At 44.3% G+C, this 17,799-nt stretch overlaps 1 long non-coding RNA gene across 8 annotated transcripts in view; it reads left to right on the plus strand.

Moving 5' to 3' along the window:
- Positions 1-17,799, plus strand: part of LOC140425435 (uncharacterized) — a 153,710-nt gene that overhangs the window by 1,139 nt on the left and 134,772 nt on the right. For 5 of the 8 annotated variants that reach the window (XR_011947859.1, XR_011947860.1, XR_011947858.1 and 2 more), the window contains exons 2-3: positions 16-478; positions 4,493-4,803. This is a non-coding gene — a long non-coding RNA (uncharacterized lncRNA). Of the gene's footprint in view, positions 1-15; positions 479-4,492; positions 4,804-11,941; positions 12,068-17,799 lie in introns of all 8 variants that reach the window. The other 3 variants (XR_011947857.1, XR_011947861.1, XR_011947863.1) reach the window with 1 other exon arrangement.

Genomic DNA, 17,799 nt, shown 5'->3' on the forward strand with positions numbered 1-17,799 from the left:
GGTTATCTTTTTCAGATCGAAAATGTGGCCCAATTTGAAAGACACAGGGAGGAGAGAGGAAACTGGACACATCAAATCGAACTTATTTCAACAAGTATTGGATCAGGGGGCACTCGCTGGATCTGTAACCCACCCCTGCCAATAGTTTAGTTTTAAACTGCTGCCGTTTAGCGAGGAGTCAGAATCAAAAATGACCAAGTTCCAGAGACCCCCTTCGCCTGGTGAGGACACCAGGATTTGCGCTGCTACTTTTGAGGGTCATGTTTTGAAACTTTGGGGGCGGCAGAAGTTGCTCCACGTTCCTTCCAGCAACAGTTAATGCGCCCGATTGGCAATAAAGACTCGTTGCTAAATGGAGCCCCTCGACTCCCCAACAAATATAAACATGGGGAAGGGAGGGGGGTTCAAAATGCTGAATTAATGTCTAGGATGAATAGAATTCGATACTATTCATATCGATCATGGAACTCGAATCGAGGTAAGGAAATCTTCAGTGTAACTGTTCTCAATGGGAGGGGAGGGGGGCAATGCGCGGACATGTGTTTTGTCTGCCTTCTGAGTCCAGCGGCGGATAGTCTCAGCGCAGGAATCGTTCCAAAAAAATGCAAGTTCTTTGTTTAAGGTTGTAGGGGCGAACTGTCCCTTATTGAACTCCTACCATTGTCAGCCTTTGTCTGCTGCTTGCTTCATCCTCTTTGTCCACCGTGTGTGGTTCTCTATTTTTTGGGTGGGACAAAGGGCACTCTGAATAGTTTTACTCTTTGTCTGGGGGGAATATTTAGCTTTCCATATGGACCACAAACTCAAGTTCGAGGCTTGTCCGAAGTCTGTGTGCCTGACGCAACACCTCAGAAAGAGAAGGTATGGCAACATGTTGATTAGCAATCATGAATTAACAAAAAAAAAAGAATAGTTTGCGATGCTTGGCGTTGTCGTTGGACCAGCGGGACAGGAGGAATGACTGTTGCTCTCCTCATATTTTCGTTCAGAAATACTTAACCTTGCTGCCTACGATCAAAAACCCAATTGTAATATGGATTTTTAAAAAAATAGCCAAATGGTTAACCGTACAGTGTCGCATACGATGCTGGAGTTCAAACAATAGATTATGGTCTACTATGCTGACTCCGTTCAATACATTGTATTATCCGACTAGAATTTCACAACACTTTCTCAACTAGGTACACGTGAAGGTGAATTGGTATTGGGGTAAGTCAGCTATCAGTAATTTTTCGGACTAAGATTTGGAGATCCTTTACTTTCATCGATTTTATAAACAGTGAATTCAGCCACTCCTTGTTCTTTGTTACTCCGGCACTCCTCGTGAAAGGGGGGAACCATTGTTTGATACTGCACGTCTCCACTTCATTATTCGTAGATTTCGTATTTTTTTGTAGATTGTCTATTCAAACATTTGTGTTTAAAAAAAAAACGATTTCTATTTGTTTCCTGCAAAGTTCTGTAACACCCTCCCCCCACCCCAGAATTAATTTTTTAAAAGATACAAGATCAAACTTATCCCGCTGCAGAAGTTTAACAAAACAAATCCTTTCGTATATGTCGAATGCACTCAATATTTGAATATACCCTGCATTATTTACGAAAGGCAGGTATAACTAAGATATTTAATTGTGGGATATATTTAAACCATTCCAAAAAAGAACGAGACAGATTTCACAGATAACCCTGCCCATTGCTCCCTTCCGACAAATACTATGGATTTTCTTTAGTGTCTGTGTTACAGTCAAAAATTGGTCACGTTTTAGTGTTTTTTTTCGACAGCGCTTTTCAGCTGATCCGTTTTTGTTTTAAATCGTGTGACATTTCAGTATTCCGCACAAAGAAACGGGTTGGAATGAAACACAATCCAGACCTGGTTCCTTCAACCCAATGGCAATCGATAAAATCGTGACCCCAAAAGCACCTGCTGAATGGCGGTAAACTGATTGTAAAAGTTGTGAGGCAGAGCGAGTTGAGATCCTATTCCTTTGTTTCAACTGACTTACTGTCGCTAGGGTAAAAATTCCATGTATCTTTCCGTATCTTGCTGCAATAAGATCAAAACAGAGGTCACATAAACGTGGGAAACATGCTTTGGTTCCTCCAATTTTAACTTTCGACCCTCGCCCACCCCAACTTTCTTTTCTTTTTCTTCTCTGTTCTATTTTCTCTTCCCCCAGCCCTTTCTTTCTTATCCTGTGTTGCTTCAACCATAATTCATCGTAATGCTACTCCTCTACTTTTGGGCTCTTTTGTTGACTCTACTAGAGTCACTCAGTGCATTGTTGAGATTTGGAGAGGGCGAGGGATATAAAAGGAATGAATGTCTTGGAGGAATAAGGAGTGCAGGGAATCCACCAGGTATGACATGTAAATTCTCAGATATTAGAAACAAAGGACTTATTAATTATTTCTTGGGACACCACTGGGGGAATCCTTGCAAGCATTGTATGGCGCAGTTGGACTTTGAAGACAAAGGATTTAATGCTAACTTAAGAAAAATAATAGGACTACTTAAATAAAGACACTCTTTTAATAAGTTGTTTCAAGTCGCAGTATTGACAGAACTATTCACTGAGAGATTCCATTTCAGTGACCAAGTAAAACCCATTTCTCAAATCTAAAGTTAATTTATTGGATGAACTCGTCGAGAAGATTATTGGAAAAGATTGCTCAGCCTTGATTAACATTTCCCAAATCTTTGCAGTCTAACACCAGGATGAACTGTAATTGGACAACAGTCATGATTTGCCCTCCCATCTGATTCATATCAATATCAAATCATCTTGCGAATGCCATGTTAGGAGTTGTAAAAATTGACTCCCCGAATTTGCCACTGTAGGGTTAGATGTAACAAGGTTTAGTTGTGAATGTAGTGAGGATGTGCCTTGCCAATACTGCAGGAGTCCCATCAGTTGTGCTTTCAGATAATAAAGAATTAATCATGCAGGTTTTCTGTGTTTAAATTAAAGGACAAAAGACATTTATTGATCCTATTTCCTGAATTTAAAAAAAGAGGTAAATTGTAACCCTTATTCAAATATCACACCCATTCCTTGAGCCCCACACACACTGGCGTAGATGGTAGAATACAAGGGTAGATGTGAAGATTTTGTTACAGTTCACGAAGAAAATAAACAATCAATGGAATATAAGAATCAAAGGAATATGTCCTTTGGCTGGTCTTGATGTGGTGGGTCTATGTTGTGACTGTTTCACTCAGTTGTTTCCCTGGGTGTAGCTGTACAGAGTGGATATCCACATTTTATCCCCAAAATCTTGATTTGCACTAGGTTTTCTCTTCTTGGGATGGTTACTTTGCAATATCCGTGCACAATACTTCCAAAGAAAGAGAGAGAGAGAGATGGCTCTTTGTAGCCTTTCATTATTTTTCTGAGCTCTGCTCGCTGGCTTGGTAAACAGTTCTTAAAAAGCTTTTCTGACCTGATGTATATAGTGAATGGTAACTGATGTATGTCGTGTATGTTCACATTCACCTTTGCTTTGTATAAAAAGAAAAACCCTAATAAAAACATTTTTTAAAAAAAGCCTTGCTGACTGTATATTTCAGAGGAATTTGATTACTTTGTCTGTGTCCATATGTATTATTTTTGATACCTTATCTCCAGAAGCATTTGATGAGTTTTAAGGTAGTGTGAAAGACAACAGTAGATGGGGTCTTTCACATTCTTCACGACAGGGTTGAGTGTCTGTTCCCTTTGCACCCCACATGGGTGGAATGCAAGTTGTGCATATGGCTGGCTAGCAGTGCCACATTTGTTTAATACAAGTACAGTTTATTAAAATCCAACCAGAAAAAAAAGGGCACTAGAAATTGTCGGCGAGATCTTCCGGCTAATCACGCAGGCTGGATCTTCTGGCCCTGCTAACCGTCCAACCCTGCCACGGGTTCCCCGGCAGTGTGGGGTGGATTCAATGGGAACTGCCATACGCTGGTCAGGGGTGGGCCCCCTGCCGCCCCCGAGAAACCCACTGTGGGAAGGCCAGAGAACCTTGAACTGTAGCTTTCTCTTTAAAATTATCATCCTTGTAACAATCTGTACAGCATTCTTCTGATCCATCCTAATTCATCCACCAAGAGAATATATCTTTAGTTCTCTGTTCACAGTATCTAACTGTTTTGTATCTGCTTCCAGATCATAAGTTAAATTTTCATAACTAAGCTTAAGTAATAAGCTTTGAAGTAGAGCTTTGTCTTAACAACTTTCTATAAGTTGAACTACAGAGCACCCAACTGCTTTCTAATGTCCATTTGAGATTTCACTTCCACGTTTTGGCCTTATATTGGTTGCCTACTCGACAATTTGATGCTAGTTCAACAGAAGGTTAGCTGTAGATGATTTTACAGGGCAAATTCATTTTTTATTTCATTGAGGATGTTTGCCTTTATGTGAAATAAAAATTAAATTAGTCAAAATGTTGTGGAAAAGATATAACTGTTAACCGGCTCACAAATTGTTTCTTCTGATAGGGAAGTACTCACCGGAGCGTGTCTGGATGAAGAACCAATCTGGATCTTTACAACTTCGACGAGCCTAATGATAGTGGATTTATAGGCTTATGTGCAATTGTAGACCTGCAAACCGATGGAGGAATGCGCACTACATGTTTTGAAGGGTTCATCGTTTTATTCTTGGCTGAATCACGAGAGGGCACTTGCAGGATATAATCAAACTTGATTTCTCTGGCAATTATTTTTACAAATTGGACCTGGGGATTATTTGTTATGAAGGTGGTGGCATTTGGATAATTTAACTGAGCCGGATTCTTGATGAATTTCAGGTATGTCACGTTTTTGCTTTGCATGTCTGCACACTGACGTCATCTGAAACAATCTATTTTCCTTTTTTCCTCAATATCCTATATGAAGATTTTCACTGTATGGTGATGAGTTGTGGTGAGATAGAGAATTTAGTCCAAATTTAGTTGGAGAATGAGACCACACAGATAGAAAATAATATTGTACTGTCTTTCCTTCAGGAATTTTTGTTAATTCTCTTCTTCCATTACATCTAAATAGATTTGATTGTGCACTGACTGTTATGTATGTCTGTAGTTCAATGATAATGGCTATGATATCTGTTCTTTATGTGAAACACTGGCCAGATTTAGATAAAAAGTAACTTGATATTGACATATCGGTCCAATGAAGGTAGGGGTTGGGGGTGGGTGAGGGACAGGAAATTAAAGTGAATTGAAATATTTTGGGTCAATTGCACTGGCCGACTATACATACAGATAATTCCTAGATCATTAAAAGCATGAGAGGAACCATCAATGTTATCAGCGTTCATTACGGTGAAACACAGGACCATCCTTGCTGTATGCAATACTAATTACCTTCCGATTAGTTCTTTTGATACAGTAAAAGGGTGGGCAAAATTTAATGCTCTCCCACCCTGGTTAGTTTGGTGATAGATGGGAGGGTGGTGAGTGAGGATCTTGTCACCCTCCTGTTCTATTCTGATTAAGTGTATGACGGGAAGATCTGTGGATGGCTTAAGTGTCTCATCTGCTGCCGCTGATATTAACCCAGCAGCGGGTGAGGGGGGGTCACCATCTGGGTAGCATGGAATGCAAACCCGTGTGGTGTTGCTGACAGGTTCCCAAGAGAGGTGCCCTTTATTTAAATGCCTTCTGTGCCTCATTGAGGGACCCAGCCAGCATCGGAACAGGGGCCCACTGAAAGTCAGCCTTCTGTCCTTACTGCTGACCACCACTGAGCCCTTCTCCCATGACCTCCACCCTGTGACTCCCATTCTGCGCCAACACCAACACTCTCCTGTGGCCTGCGATCCAGCGACAATGCTAGTTCTTAGATGTGTGTCGCACTGCACCTTCCCTGAAAGAGGTGATGTGGGTTTCTTGCTGGCTTTCCAGCTGATGGACAAGATCCCTGCCTCCTGCATTAACTGGTGCCTGGTGGACAAGAGTAATGCAATTGATGCAGCGTATATGGGTTTCTAAAATGCATTTCACAAAGTGTTGCATAACAGTCTGGTGAGCAAAATAAGAGTTTGTGCAATAAAGAGACAGTGGCAGCATAGATATGGAATTGGTTGAGTGACTGGAAACAGAAAACAATGGTGAATTATTGTTCTTTAAAAAAAATATATTTCTTTATTCTCCTTTTTCACATTTTCTCCCAAATTTACACCCACCAACAATAAACAATAATCAGTAACAAATATGTAAATTTCCATATCAATAACAACAATCCCATCCTCCCACCAAACCCCAAACATTAGCCCGCATGTTCACATAAACAAATAACAAAAAGGAATCAGGAATCACCCATAGTCACCATCAACACACACCGCCCCCCCCACCCCCCCATCTAATGTTCGATGTTATCCAGTTCTTGAAAGTGCATGAACCCCTCCATCCTTCCCCTCAGTTCAAACTTAACCTTCTCAAGAGTCAAGAATTCCAACAGGTCCCCGCCGCCACGTCAGGGCACAGGGTGGAGAGGCTGCCCTCCATCCCATCAGGATCCGCCTTCAGGCGATCAACGAGGCGAAGGCTACAGCATCTGCCTCCGCACTCGTTTCCAACCCTGGCTGGTCCGACATTCCGAATATGGCCACCCAGGAGCCCGGGTCCAGTTTCACGTGCACCACTTTAGAGATTACCCTAAAAACCTCCTTCCGGTAATCTTCCAGCTTTGGACAGGACCAAAACATATGAACGTGATTAGCGCCCCCCCCCCCCCCCCCCCCCCCGCCCCCGCAACGTTCACACACATCTTCTACTCCTTCAAAGAATCGGCTCATCCTCGCTCTCGTGAGGTGTGCTCTGTATACCCCCTTCAGCTGTATCAGCCCCAACCTCGCGCACGAGGTGGAGGCATTCACTCTGAGAGCACCTCACACCAGAACCCCTCCTCCATATCCTCTCCCAACTCTTCCTCCCACTTTGCTTTGACCCCTTCCAGTGGCGCCTTCTCCTCTTCCAAAATAGCTCCGTAAACCATCGACACTACTCCCTTCTCCAGTCCCCCTGTCGTCAGCACCTCCTCCAGCAATGTGGAGGCCGGCTCCTCCGGGAAGTTCTGTATCTCCTTTCTGGCAAAATCTCAAACCTGCATGTATCTAAACATTTCCCCCTGCTCCAGCCCATACTATGCTTCCAGCTCCTTCAATCCTGCAAACCGACCCCTAAGAAACAAATCTTTCAGTGTCTTAATCCCCTTCTCCTCCCATTTCCGAAAATTTCCTCCCTGGCTCAAATCTGTGGTTCCCCCGAATCGGCATTTCCCTTGACCCTGCCCCCAACCCGAAGTGTTGGCGAAACTACCTCCAAATTCTCAATGAAGCTATTATTACCGGACTCCCTGAGTACTTCCCCGGGGCTTTTGGGAGCGGCACTGTTGCTAGTGCTTTCAATCCCGACCCCCTGCACAAACTCTCCTCCATTCTGACCCACTGGGAATCAGCCCCTCTGACCCAGCTCCATACCTTTTCCACATTCGCCGCCCAGTAATAATACATCAGGTTCGGAAGACCCAAACCCCCTGCCTGCCTTCCCCTCTTTAGTAGCACCTTTCTAACTCTGGCCACCTTCCCTCCCCATATGAACGACGTAATCCTTCCCTCAATTTCTCTGAAAAAAGCCTTTGGCAGGAAAATCGGCAGGCATTGAAAAATGAACAGAAATCGCGGAAACACATTCATTTTAACCGCCTGTACCTGACCCGCCAGTGACAGAGGAAGGCCGTCCCACCTTGCCAGATCGGCTTTCACTCTCCCCACCAAACTAGAAATGTTGTACCTGCGGAGCCCCCCCCCCCGCACAAGCAACCTGCACCCCCAGGTACCTAAAGTGAGTCCCTGTCTTACGGAATGGCAGCTCCCCCACCCCTGCCCCCACCCCTGGCCGAGACACCACAAAATACTCACTCTTGTCGAGATTTAGTTTGTATCTCGAGAAAGACCCAAACACTCGAAGCAGCTCCAATATTCCCTCTATTGACACACTCGGTTCCAACACATATAACAGCAAGTCATCGGCAGACAAGGATACCTTGTGCTCTATTCCCCCACGCACTATTCCTTTCCATACCCCCAAACCTCTTAATGCAATGGGCAACGGCTCAATCGTGAGCGCGAGCAGCAGGGGGACATCCCTGCCTAGTCCCATGGTGGAGAGAAAAGTATCTCGAGCTGATGTTGTTTGTGCGGACAATCGCCCTCGGCTCCTTATATAATAGCTTTACCCAGTTCACAAATCTTGGTCCAATTCTAAACCTCTCCAGAACTGCCATCAAGTACCCCCGTTCTACCCGGTCAAACGCTTTCTCAGCGTCCAGTGCCACAACCACCTCTGTTTCCTTCCCCTCTGCCGGTGCCATAACGACGTTCAATACCCGTCTAACGTTTCAAAAGAGCTGCCTCCCTCTCACGAACCCCGTCTGATCCTCACCTATCACCTTCGGGAGGCACTCCTCCAGCCTACCCGCCAGTACCTTCGCCAACACTTTTGCGTCCACATTCAGAAGTGGTATGGGCCTATACGACCCACACTCCGTCGGATCCTTATCTTTTTTTAGCAACAGGGAAATCGATGCCTGCCCCAAAGTTTGTGGCAACACCCCCTTCCCTATCGCTTCTTCAAACATCCCCACCATCAGGTGTGCCAGCTTATCCTTGAATTTTTTATAATATTCCACCGGAAACCCATCCGGCCCTGCCACCTTCCCCGACTGCATCCTCCCAATCGCATCCTTTATCTCCTGCTCCACCATTGCTCCTTCTAATGTAGCCCTGTCCCCCTCGCCTAGCCTCGGGTACTCCAACCCATCTAGAAATCCCTGCATCTCATAGTCTCCCCCAGGAGGCTCTGACCTGTACAACCTCTCATAAAATTCCTCAAAAACCTTGTTAATCAGATCCGGAGCCACCACCACCTTCCCTATCCCTCACCTGCACAATTTCCCTTGCCGTTGCTTCCCTCCAGAGCTGACCTGCTAACACATGCCTTATCGCCATGTTCCTAAACTGCACCCCTTGCTCGTCTCATTTGGACCACCGCCTTCCTGGTAGATAGTCGGTCAAAGCTCGCCTGTAGTTCCTTCCTCTTTTCCAGCTTTGCTGGGTCCCCATCCTCTGCATAACTCCTATCTACCTCCAACATCTCATCTATTACCCTCTGCCGCTCCAACCTCTCCTCTTTGTCCACCCTGGCCTTAAACAAAATCACCGCCCCCTCACCACCGCCTTTTAGAGCCTCCCAGACGACCGCCTTCGACACCTCACCCGTACAGTTGAAACCTACGTATTACTTAATTACCTTTTCAATTTTGTCACAGAATACTTGGTCCCCCAAAAGTCCCACATCTAACTTTCACCCCGGCCTCTGCGCTACCCCCTTTTCCAGCACCATATCCACCCAATGCGGAGCATGATCGGACACTGCAATTGCCGAGTATTCCGACCCCTTAACTCCAGCCAGCAAAGCCTTCCCCACCACGAAAAAGTCGATCCGTGAATATACCTTATGGACTGCTGAGAAAAACGAGTACTCCCGCTCCCTCGGGTGCAGAAACCTCCAAGGGTCCACCCCTCCCATTTCCACCCTCAGCCCAGCTAACGCCTTCGCCCCCCCCCCCCCCCCCCCCCCCCCCGATGGGGCCAGCGAGCGCGGCCGTGACTTGTCCAACCTTAATTATTGTTCTTTTGACTGGATGATCAGTGTCGGGACCTCTCCTTTTCTTGGCATATATTATAGTAACCTAGATTTGGATGTTTAGGGCACAATTTCAAAAATGTCAGATGACTCAAAACCCCTAAGTATTGTAAAGTGTAAAGAGGATTGTATTAAATCTCAGAAGGACATATTCAGGCTGGTAGACTAGATGGACACGTGGCAGAATACATTTAATGCAGAGGAACTGATTCATTTTGTTGGACATGATGAGGAGAGGCAATCTAAACTGATGGGTAGAGTTTGAAAGGCAGTTCAGGAACAGAGGGACCTTGGGTATATATGCACAGATCCCTTAAGGCAACAAGGCAAGTTGGGAACATGACTAATATCGCAAATGGGATCTTGCAGCTTATAAGTAGGGGCAAAGGGGACTAAAGTTAGGACTTTACTGCAAACCTGTCTAAGACTCTGGTTTGACCTCAACTGGAGTACTGTGTCCAGTTCCGGGCACCACACTTTGGGAAGGATGTAAAGACATTTTTCGAGGATGCAGAAAAAACTCATGACAATTATTCCAGGGATGAGGAACTTCATTTATGGAAAAGTTGGAGCTGCTCTCCTTAGATAACATGAAGAAGAGATTTGAAAGATTGGTGTGTGGAACCAGATGAATTGCTCTTGCAGAGGAACAACACCGCCACAATGGGCCGAACAGCCTACTGTAAGCATTCAAGGATTGTATGATTCCATACTCACAGGTTTCCGGAAAAATCTCTGAAATTGGCATTTACTTCTTCCGGGTGTGCAGGGAAGGGATGGTGATTGTGAAGTTCTAACTAAAGAACTGTTAAAAATAATAACAACCTGGGAATCTCTATTTAAATAAATTTGCCCTTTCTTTGCTTCACAAGATTCTGCATTTGTGACCTTTTTGCAAGATGTTTTCTGTCATTTGTACATCCTGTGGTTAACACCAGATTACTAGGTGATATATATTACTTGTGAGAAGGCACAGGTGTTGTTCACGATGAATCAGACAATGCAGTATTCCGTCTCTCACTCGTAAAGCTCTGACCTATTCATTGCAAAGCCTCATATATCTCTCCTTAAGTTTATTATTGAAAGGGTTTATCCAGTTCAGTACCAAATTCCTTAACTGTTAAAAGTAACCTGTTTTCAATGAGTAGGGTGGATGAGTCAGCAATGGGCTGTGCTCCATTATCTAGTGTGGCTTGGCGAATAGGAAGAGGATCTACTTACCATAAGAGGTAGGGGCAGAGTCAGCCATTCGGCCCATCAAGTCTGCTCTGCCATTTAATGACATCATGTATTTTTTGATCTGATATATTCCTCAACTCCACTTTCCCATCTTATCCCTATAACCCTTGATACCCTTACTGATTAAAACGCTGCCTATCACAGCCTTGAGATACTTGCCTCAAGATAGCACAATTTGTATGGGGGTTGGTAAGTTTGGCATGAGGTTTTAACAGCATGTAATTCCAAGATTTCTGAAGTCCTGAAACTACACACGGTTCATCGGCAATGCATTTGTTTTCTATAACCACATCACACCTCCAAAGATATGCAGGTTAGGTGGATTGGCCATGCTAAATTGTCCCTTAGTGTCAAAGATATGCAGGTTAGGTTACAGGATTACAGAGATAGGGTGGGGGAATGTGCCTAGATCTGCTGCTCTATTGAAGGGTCAGTACAGGCTCGATGGACCAAATAGCCTCCTTCTGCACTGTAGGAATTCTATGATCTTTGTTATTTTGCAAGACAGGAATTGCTTTTCTTGCAAAATAAGTTGCCATAGATCCTTTACTAGCCCTGACAGAATGGATCAGTTTATGCAAACAGAATACTGATTCCCTCAAACAGCTGCTGAAGCAGGTCCCCGAAGATCCAAGTTTCAAACATACATTTTTTATCTGCCTTCAACATAGTTTTAGATAACCATGTCACTCAACCTCCATTGCTGAACGTCGCAGGGACAGTTTTGAAGAATTCTGAATGGTTGTGAAAGAATAAAACTTCCCAAGATTAAAGATAAATGACTAAGCAAGAAAGAGATAAATCCAAGGTCGCTGAGAAAGGGTAGGCTTCCGTGCCCAAAGCATCGTTGGTTAATTTGTTTAGAATTCCAGCATCAGATGAAATTTAGAAGTTTATTTTGTGCATTTTAAGTTTTCATTTTTCACATTATAAATTTGGAATTGGTCATTATATCCTGGGGTTACTGAATCTGGTGTCTCATGTACATCCGTTACAGATAATTATGCATCTGACATTTGATTGGTTAAGTATCATAAAGGGACAAGTCGCAATGTCGAATCGATGAGTTAACAATATGAGTTATTCAGAAAGCAAGATGGCAACAGAAAGCATTTTCCAAAAGGTTAGCATAATTTTTTCGAGATATTGATTGGTAATAGTTTGCTTGTACATGATAAATCTGTTACCTGCACAGTAAAATATTACAGGAAATTGTTCTATTCAGTTACAGTAGCTGTTATTGTTGTTGACTTAATTTTCATATTTTAGTCAATCAAGAAGACATTTTTTAAAAATACATTGTTTCTTAAAATCAATTTAGAGTACCCAATTATTTCCTTTCCCAATAAAGAGGCAATTTAGCGTGGCCAATCCACCTATTCTGCACATCGTTGGGTTGTGGGGGGTGAAACCCACGCAGACACGGGGAGAATGTGCAAAACTCCACACAGACAGTGACCCGGGGCCGGGATCAAATCTGGGTCCTCAGCGCCGTAGGCAGAAGTGCTAACCACTGCGCTACCGTGCTGCCCTCAATCAAGAAAACATGATGTGGTGGATTTTATGTTCACCGAAGTGTTAAAAGATGCAGACCAGATGCTAAACTTCTGGTTAGACAGATTTAGTTAAAAACTTTGCATGCGGCACATTGTAAACTCATCAAAGTTACATCGGAAATCTGTTACAATTTTGGAAATATATCGGCAATACAGCTTTCAAATAACCTCTCGTGAAACGGTAAAAAAACATCTTTCCTTCGTGTCTTAAATTTGCTCCTCCAGTTTATAAGACATAACTCCTTTTATATATATATATATATTAGTTCAATATTCTTTCAGCTATTGAAAACATGCATCTGTAATCCCTTAGGAAGATAATATGCTCATTTAAAAACACTTATACCACCGTGCCCCTGTTTTTCTCCAGATCATGCAGTGTAGCAACGAGGATGCACAGTCAGCACAGGGAAACTAAACATAACTAAATCTATTTGTGTTAAGAGGAGCAAGGGAAACAGGCAACCTCTGACATCACACACAAATTACATAGTGATATGTTTCTATGTGATTTACATCAATAGAACCTGGTCTGAAACAATAGAAAGAGGTTTTCATGCTGACAGCATTTCTTTAAAATAAACAAAATAATGGATGCCTCTTATGGTAATGTTCGCCCGTGGCTCTTTCAGAAACAGGTCTTTTTTAAAATCCAGAGTATTGTTTTCTCCGATCCTGGGCACTGATCACAAAGTTCAAAGATTATTCATTGCTCCCAGAATGAATTTACTGACACTGCAAAGGAAAAATCTGATTATTGGAAATGAAATGAGCAGGCCATCATTATTACATGGCACTTTTCAACACTCACATAATAGCCACACAAATCTATGCCCACCTTTTCTGGTACTCCATGTTTAAATCCCTCCAATCAGGTTTTGACTTCGACCACACTACTGAAATGGCTGTTAGCAAAGCCACAAAATGGAATTCCCTCCCCATACCTCACTACCTCGCTTTTCTCCTTTAGATACTCCTTAAAACCTACCTGGTATGTCATCTCACCCAATATCTCCTTCTGTGCTCAGTGTTAAATAATGCTTTATAATGCTTCTCTGAAGGTGGCACAGTGGGTAGCAGTGCTGCCTCATGGAGCCGAGGACCCGGGTTCGATCACAGTGCTGGGTCACCCTAAGTGTGGAAATTACATGTTCTCCCCGTGTCTGCATGGGTCTCACCCCCACAACCCAAAGATTTGCAGGGTAGGTGGATTGGCCACACTAAATTGCCCCTTATGGAAAAAAATATATAATGCTCCTACGAAGGGTCTTGGGATGTTTTATTATATTGTTGTAATGTATATTTTTTAAATTGAAGAAGGAGAAGGAACGACACCTCTCGTGAAAGCTCAGTGAGTTTTTGCAATGCCTAGCTGGAGTATGGGTCAGATTCGATTACTTCTCTGTGCTGAGAGAATTGATCCCAGCGAGGATGATGACAGAGACATAGGGGCAATACAACTGCCTTCTACGCCCTGGACTAGAAAGGGGAAAATCAAACAGCATTCCCTCTCCTGATTGCTACCCAGTGAACCCCCAGATTGTGTGAATGTCATATGGTGGCACAGTTGGAGCCCTGCCATGATGCTGGCCAGGCTTGAGCACAGGGAGTAATGACCATGATACGGTCATGATGAAAATGACTTGGGGCGGGATTCTCCACTCCCGCACCGAAGTGGCTGCGCCGTCGTGAACGCCGTCGAGGTTCACGATGGCGCGAAACAGCCCCAATCCCGACCGTTTCAGGCCCTGACAATGGGCTAGGATCGGGGCCGCGTCATCTACACGCGCCAGGCCTTGTCGCCCGCGTAAAAGCGGCGCCGCATAGATGACGCGGCCGGCGCCGCATAACGGGCGTCATCCGCGCATGCGTGGTTGCAGTCCTCTCTAAGTCCGTCCCGCAAGAAGATGTCTGACGGATCTTGCGGGGCCGCAGAAGGAAGGAGGTCCTCCTTCAGAGAGGACGGCCCGACGATTGGTGGGCACCGATCGCAGGCCACCCCACATTTGAGGTACCCCCCGGTGCAGGATCCCCCCTCGCCCCCCGCAGGCCGCCCCCCCCATTGTTCACGCACCGCTCACGACGGCAGCGGCCAGGTGTGGACGGCGCCGGGGGGAACTCGCCGTTTTGGCCTGGCTGCTCGGCCCATCCGGGCCTGAGAATAGCGGGGGTGCCGGAGAATCGCCATTTTGGGTGTCTCCGGCGATTCTCCGGCCTGCGGCCCGCGAAACTCGACCGGGCCGTTCCCGCCGCTTGGGAGAATCGCGGGAAGGCGTCGGACCGGCGTCCCGGGAAACTTTGGCGGCCCAGGCGATTCTCCCAACCAGCACGGGAGTGGAGAATCGCGCCCCCTACCTCATTCCCCAAATTAAATGATGTGCCAAATATCTCTTCAGGAAGGTAGCAATAGAATATTGCTATTTAAGACAGTGATATTACAGTAAGTAACCCAGTCTCTGTACTAAAATAATCATGATTTTCCTGCACCCCTCCACACACACACCCACGCACATCCAAGACAAAGAAAGTTTCTCAACATATAATATGAGGACTGGTAGACAAAAAGCCTTTTTCTGTAAGAAGATTCCCTGCGCTGGTTTATGAAGGAATTGTATAGGTTGTGCTATTTCAATGTCATTGATGTCAGGTTGTAAAAGGAACATTTAGGAAGTCTAATTACCATCAATTTCGTGGTGGTAGAATATTTAAAGAAAATATTTTCTGAGTTGGGCTAAGATTTTGGAGCTTTTGGGCATTAAACTGTTGTTAATAAAAATGCAATTAAACATTTCACTTGTGGGTAACTGAAACTGTTACAGGTAATGGCATATTTTGTTGCTGCTTCAATCTGCCCTTATGCAAATATTGATAGAAGAGCTATGTCTTACATACTATATTTTATTTAAAAGGTAAGGGAAATGACTTCAGCAAAAGCTGGGTGACTTTTTACATCCCTCCAGTCACTGCAGTGGAAATAATGACTTGGCAACTAGGTTAATTACTGTTTGAAAGTGCTAATTGAGTCTAACATGACAGTGAAATAACTTGAATGGTTAAGGACACTGTTGCGCTCTGACAGGGTGGCTCTTCTAAGTGTCAATTCTCCATGATGCTTCCTACCTTTGGTTATTTATACACAGATATACGGTGCAGCAGTAGGTTGTTTGTTTGTGTTTGTACAGAGTTTTGTTTAAAGTACCCAATTCATTTTTTTTCCAATTAAGGAGCAATTTAGCATGGCTAATCTACCTACCCTGCACATTTTTGGGTTATGGGGGTGAGACCCACACAGATACGGAAAGAATGTGCAAACTCCACACGGACAGTGACCCCCCCGGGGCCAGGATTGAATCCGGGTCTCCAGTGCTGTGAGGCAGCAGTGCTAACCACTGTCACCGGCATTGCCACCCTTGTTTGTACAGGGTTTGATGTAACTCAATGTGCCTGGGCTGAAGGTTTTTCTGCACCTCTAGTAAAATGGCCAACGGTCAGGTCAGCTGTGCGTTTGAAATCTCATTTCATTTTCATTTCTTTTGAAATCAGTGCCAAGGCTTTTTCGGCAGCACCTTCCAAACCCACAAGCTCCACCATCTGGAAGGTTAAGGGTAGCATGGGAACACCACCATCTGCAGGTTCCTCTCCAACCCACACACCATCCTTAGGGACTTAGGGATGTATCGCTGTTCGTTCACTGTCATTGGGTCAAAATACTGGAACTCCCTCCGTAACAGCGCTGTGGGTGCACTTATACCACATGGGCTGCAGCGGTTCAAGATGATGGCTCAGTACCACCTTCTCAAGGACAATTAAGGATGAGTAATAAAAATGGTTACCTAGCCAGCGACGCCCATGTCCCATGAAAGAATTGGAAAAAAAGATTTTTGCGTGGCTTATCAGTTGTCCAAAGTAAAAATTATTCTCAGTAAGTTTTATCTCGCTTCAAAACTAGATCCAAAGAGAAAGGCTCATGAATTGCATCACACAGTTTGCTTACAACTCTTTAAAGAAAGGTTTCCCATGCCAGATTTCTCTCTTCCTCTCTTAGAATCAATGATTCTGGTGTACTCTGGTGTACAGAGTTAAACATGGCTTTCTCCTGGAACTTTGTCCAAATGACATTCAGTCATTTATGTAGGATTAGAGTTCGTGGCACTTGATAATTCAAGGTAATCCTACTGACAGTCTCCTCACCTAGTCCCACACCTGCACACTTCAAACAGGGATTGCCAGTGAGTGATTGGATCCTGAACACTGGCCAATTCTCCTCTCATACCACCAAGGACACGGAACTTAATTTACCCCCATGTTTGCAGAGATCTGCTAATTTGGCAAAGAACATATATCAGATTTGGCTCAGCCATACAACTGGATAAACTCATTGAGCTTTTGGATCATAGAATCCTAGAAGGAGGCCATTCAGCCCATTGGGTCGGCAATCACCCTCTGAAAGAGCACCCTACCTAAGCCCATGCCCCCACCCTATCTCCGTAACCCCACCTAACCTTTGGACACTGAGGGGCAATTTATCATGACCAATCCACCTCACCTGCACATCTTTGGACCGTGGGAGGAAACCGGAGCACCCGAAGGAAACTCACGCAGACACGGGGCGAACGTTAGAATTGAACCTGGGTCCCTGGTGATGCGAAGCAGCAGTGCTAACCACTGTGCCACCGTGCCGTCCTCAGTCGAACTTCAGTGAAATATTTTTCAACCTGTTGAAAATATCCGACCTGTTCAAATGTCTGCTAGAGGTACAGTCATTAGCTCCATATTCAATTCACCAAAGCTGTATTCCTACATAGTGCAGCATTTGCTCTACCCTGTGAGGGTTAAGAAATCTGCCTGTTGTGTTCAAAATGTGTGAAACATGTGGGGATATTACGTCCCAGTGAGCATTGAAATGTGGCTGAATAGCATTTCTCATAATGAAATAAATTTTACAGTGTTATCATATGTAGCTGCAGAACTAGAGCTCATCAGATATTGAACCTACACCAATTCGGTTTTAGTTTGCTAAATGTTTTAAAGCAATTAGGTTTGGTGCTATTTCTACATACTTGCATTCTGTTCAAATGGCTCAAAGCTATTTCCTTTTCAAGACTATGTTCAGAATAGACAAGACATTTGAATTTCTCTCATTTATTCATTACTTATTTATTGCGACTACTTAACTGGGGTGAAATTCTTGGGCTTTTGAAGTATGTTTTGAAGGAATCCCTGAGGCTAGCATAGAGAAATTTAACAGAGCAGACACCATCATAGCTGCATTACCCAGGAAGAGAAGATGGGCTGTAAT

Source organism: Scyliorhinus torazame, chromosome 6 (assembly GCF_047496885.1).
Source record: "Scyliorhinus torazame isolate Kashiwa2021f chromosome 6, sScyTor2.1, whole genome shotgun sequence".
In the NCBI taxonomy this organism is placed as follows: domain Eukaryota; kingdom Metazoa; phylum Chordata; class Chondrichthyes; order Carcharhiniformes; family Scyliorhinidae; genus Scyliorhinus; species Scyliorhinus torazame.